This window comes from Lactuca saligna, chromosome 9, assembly GCF_052625555.1.
Source record: "Lactuca saligna cultivar CGN05327 chromosome 9, ASM5262555v1, whole genome shotgun sequence".
Lineage (NCBI taxonomy): Eukaryota > Viridiplantae > Streptophyta > Magnoliopsida > Asterales > Asteraceae > Lactuca > Lactuca saligna.
Genome location: NC_136425.1, coordinates 131,371,897 through 131,377,254, shown reverse-complemented (window position 1 = coordinate 131,377,254; position 5,358 = coordinate 131,371,897).

Genomic DNA, 5,358 nt, shown 5'->3' with positions numbered 1-5,358 from the left:
AACATTCTCAAGTACCTGCGGAGGACTAAGGATTGGATCCTTACCCTTGGTGGGAGTGATGACTTGAGAGTATTAGGGTATAGTGATGCTAGCTTTCAGACTGATAAGGATAACTTTCGCTCTCAGTCGGGCTGGGTCTTTACCTTAAATGGAGGGGCAATCTCTTGGAAGAGTTCCAAGCAGGAGATGGTGGCTGATTCGACTTGTGAATCAGAGTATATAGCAGCGAGTGAAGCAGCGAAGGAGGGGATATGGCTGAAGAACTTCATCGGAGACCTTGGAGTTGTGCCAGCTATTAAGGAGCCTATGGAAATTTTCTGTGACAACAATAGTGCAGTTGCTTTAGCTAAAGAACCGAGAGATCATGGGAGATCCCGACACATTGACAGAAAATATCACTTCATAAGAAACAAGATAGAAGAAGGACTCCTCGTGGCAAAGAGGATATCATCAGATGAGAACCCTGCGGATCCCCTTACAAAGGGACTGACAAGGGCTAAGCATTTTCAGCATGCGAGGCGCATAGGGCTGAGGGACGATATTAATTTTACAGATTAGATAGATTCTATGAAACTTGTAAAATGTAATCGACATTTGATGATGAATAAAATTGTGATTTATTTATGAGTAAGGAGTTGCTATCATTGTCAATTATTTACAATTGTTTCAGCTTTGCATGTTTTGACTTCCAGAATAATTAATTTATTTTAACCTTCACAATCGGTCATACGTCGGAAGTAGGTATGGATCAAGATTGTCATGAATTGGGTTTGTAGATGGCTAAAGGTGTTTAGACATGGCAATGGTTGCTACAACGTTCATGAGTACTCATAAGTTATGAGTATTGGAATAAACCCGTGCTCACTTGTATCACTTCATGGAATTTATCTCGAGTGATTGTGAGATGGTAATATCATATAAATCTTCAAACCTAGAGATATGAGTTGTTACCTATAAGTTGGTTGTGCATTGATTGCACGTAAACGCATCAGTAACTTGATGTTATAAAACATGCCTTTGTGTACAATTCAACAAGTAGCAGAACAAGTATATGAGTCGACGTTTATCTGTTCCTTCTAGAAATATAAGTGATATTTGGGCCTCTCGATGATTTTGTGTTGACCCATGTACCGGGCCCGGATAGATCTGTCACACCCCAAAAACCGAAGGCGGAAACATTTCCGGGGTTGACTCCACGATGAGTATCAAATCCAATGCACATAGTAAGTAAAGTAAAACAACCATTACATTACATAATAAAAGTTTTATAGTTGTTTCAAAAGTAAAATTTGTACAGTTGTGATACAAAGTATATATAGACAAAATGAAACGGGTCTTCATGTACTCCGTCTTCTGATCAAAAAGGAATCTTCAGGTACCTGTTCTAATGCTGACCTGAGAACACAAACGGTTTGAAAATCAGCATAAAGCTGGTGAGTTCATAAGCGGTTTTTGTTTGTGAAAAGGTTTCGAGTTTCCTTTCTGTATCTGAAATGTTATGTACACCAAGAAAATCCCGTATTTTCTTAAAAGTTGGTTATGTTTCACAAATGTAAAGTATAGTAAGTTTGTACACTGAAAACATGTCTACTCATACGAAAATGTATAGTTGGTTATCTGACTTGTTAAACTGTTCTGTTTACTTATCATGTTTTACCAGGAAAGTCCCATACTTTCCTTATTGTATGTTACCAAATGTAAAAGATGTAATGTTATCCAGTTTGTTACTCTTTCTAGTTATGTAAGTGTTACCCAGAAAAGCCCCATGCTTTCCTGCATGTTGGTTTCTAATGTAAACGATGTTAAAGATGTAAAAGATGTAAACGTGATTAGGTTCTATGTTTTTCCCAGGAAAGTCCCGTACTTTCCTAAATGTAGTTACAATACGTGAAAGATGTAAAAGATGTATCAAGTGGTTCATTATTACTATAAGTAAATATCTGTTATCCTAATTGCGAGTTCCATAACCATACAATAGACTAAAACTTGTGGCAATAAGTAGTCCACATGTGGCAATAAGTAGTCCACATACTTATGACTTTCGTCACCCTTGAACCATTTCGGTTCGGCTGTAGCTAGCAGCCAGGTGTGGGGTAGTCAGCCCCGTAAAGATCTATACACTCAAGTCACGCTCTCTAAATACCAGAGATTCTGGTTATGGGTGTAGTCCTCCACTCGCGTATCTCGGTGGAGTGTTCTCCGAGGATGTGTCTTCAATCATACAGGATTAACAAATTTACTAGTAACAATATGATAGTCCTCCACTCGCGTATGTGTGTGGAGTGTTACCGAGGACAAAACAGTGTACAGGTATTATGTTCAAATGTTTGATGTCATGCTTTTAACTGATAAAATGTGGAAAACCATTTGTGAAATATATGTAAAACATAACAGTTTAAAGACCTATTTCACAAATATATGTTACGTGATCTGCATGTTCAAATGATTATCAGTTGTGGCAATCAGTTATAAAAGCATATGAAGTATGAATCACACATTTGAAAACATGTTTTGAATACAAGAATTTCCTTGTATTTTGCTTGTGTTCCCCCCTGAAAACAGTGAAAACAGTGAAAAAGGGTAGGGGTATGAACTTACCGGACTCGGAAACGTGTCGGTTTTGAATACTAGACGTTGGTTTGGGGTTTGATTACTCACGATGTCCCTATGTAAAATGAAATAATGTCCATATATATACAATTAGGGATACATTCAATAATCATATGCAACATTACACTCCAATGAGGTTAAACACCTCAAAACGAGCGTTTTGAGTGACCCGGGTGACATCTTCGGGCGTGTAATGGCACTATGGGCTTGGGACATGAGTTTACTCCCCAAGAGTAAACATTTTAAAGAGTTTACAGCCATAGAACACACACACACACATGATTTTACGGCCGTAAACTCATGTTGGTGTAGTTTTGAGTGTTTAAATGGCTTAAATGGACATGGGGATTGTTGGAATGGATTTCTAAAATGACTTGGAATTGATTGTATGAAATTATAACACCAAAAAGGGAGTTTACGACCATACCATAGGAGTTTACGGCCGTAAACTCACCTATGGCCAAGATAAATTGATTTGAGCTACAAAGGATAATCACATGTGATTCTAGTTAATTTTCCAAGCCTTGTTATGAATTTAGAAGAACATTTAACACACTTTTTGGAGTTTACGGCCTAGAGGTATGTTCTAAGGCCGTAAACTCTCTTATACCCATGAAAAAGATAGTTTTTGATGCTTAAAACAATCACATGTGATTCTAGAAATTTATGCAAGCCATTTGAGTGTATTTGATGCATCATTTAACAAGTTTTATGAGTTTACGGCCAAGGGTATGTTCCTAGGTCGTAAAATTCTATAAATGACATTTTTGATGTGTTTAAAACCCTTAAACTATTTTTAGATGCATCTAGATTTTACCACAAGGCCATTGGTTGAGTTTCAAGACATTTGGACATGTTTTAAAGCATTAAATCCCCTTTTAAGTGGAGTTTACGGCCCAAGAATATAACTTGGCCGTAAACTCACTTTTGTCCCCCAAAAATCATGTTTAAAGTGTTTCAAGTCTAGTTTAGCAAGCCTTAAGGTCATATCTAAGTCCCAACAATGATTTGGAAGGGTTATTTGGCTCAAAAACCCCATGAAAATGAGTTTACGGCCCAAGAATATGTCTTGGCCGTAAACTCACTTTTGTCCCTCAAAATCAATGTTTTAAATGTTATAAGTCCTTTCCATTAAGTCATTAAGCCATATCTAATGTCCAACATTGCTTAGGGTGTAACAACCCGAAATTTCCATACCATCTTTTGTAACTCTTTCGTAGTACAATTCACACAACCAATCGTCGTTTCCAAATTCGATTTCCGATCTTCCGTTTAATTAAGTCATTAACCGGTACATATTTAAAATGACTTAATGGGTGTCTTAACACATTTAGAAATCATTTTAACACCCAACTTTAGTGATCGGAATAATTCTAGAAATTACCGTATCGGGTTACGGCAACTCAATCGGGTACGACCAAAAGCCTCGTCTAACGCCGGTATCGGGTAGAATTCTACCGTGTTCAGGTTTTAGAACCTATATAAACATCTTTAAGCCTCCATTTGAAGGCTTTGGCCAATTTCTCATTTAACTCTTCCAACCTCTCTCCTCATCCAAATTCAAAGGTCCAAAACTAAGATTTAAGGCTTCCAATCAAAGAGGTAACACCCCTAACTTGTTATTCAACCTCTTTAGCCTTCAAATTGATGTTTAAATTGTGTTATGGGACCAAGAACATGAGTTTACGGCCAAGGAACAAGCTTGGGCCGTAAACTCCTAAAGATGGGGTTTTTAAGCCCTAAAACCCCTCCTATGCAATGTTGGACATTAGATATGGCTTAATGACTTAATGGAAAGGACTTATAACATTTAAAACATTGATTTTTGGGGGACAAAAGTGAGTTTATGGCCAAGTCATATTCTTGGGCCGTAAACTCCACTTAAAAGGGGATTTAATGCCTTAAAACATGTCCAAATGTCTTGAAACTCAACCAATGGCCTTGTGGTAAAATCTAGATGCATCTAAAAATAGTTTAAGGGTTTTAAACACATCAAAAATGTCATTTATAGGAGTTTACGGCCTAGGAACATACCCTTGGCCATAAACTCATAAAATTTGTTAAATGATGCATCAAATACACTCAAATGGCTTGCATAAATTTCTAGAATCACATGTGATTGTTTTAAGCATCAAAAACTATCTTTTTCATGGGTATAAGAGAGTTTACGGCCTTAGAACATACCTCTAGGCCGTAAACTCCAAAAGATGTGTTAAATGTTGTTCTAAATTCATAACAAGGCTTGGAAAATTAACTAGAATCACATGTGATTATCCTTTGTAGCTCAAATCAATTTATCTTGGCCATAGGTGAGTTTACGGCCATAAACTCCTATGGTATGCCAGTAAACTCCCTTTTTGGTGTTATAATTTCATACAATCAATTCCAAGGAATTTTAGAAATCCATTCCAACAATCCCCATGTCCATTTAAGCCATTTAAACACTCAAAACTACACCAACATGAGTTTACGGCCGTAAACTCATGTGTGCGTGTGTGTGTTCTATGGCTGTAAACTCTTTAAAATGTTTACTCTTGGGGAGTAAACTCAAGTCCCAAGCCCATAGTGCCATTACACGCCCGAAGATGTCACCCGGGTCACTCCAAACGCTCGTTTTGAGGTGTTTAACCTCATTGGAGTGTAATGTTCCATATGATTAGTGAATGTATCCCTAGTTGTATATATATGGACATTATTTCATTTTACATAGGGAAATCGTGAGTAATCAAACCCCGAACCAACGTCTAG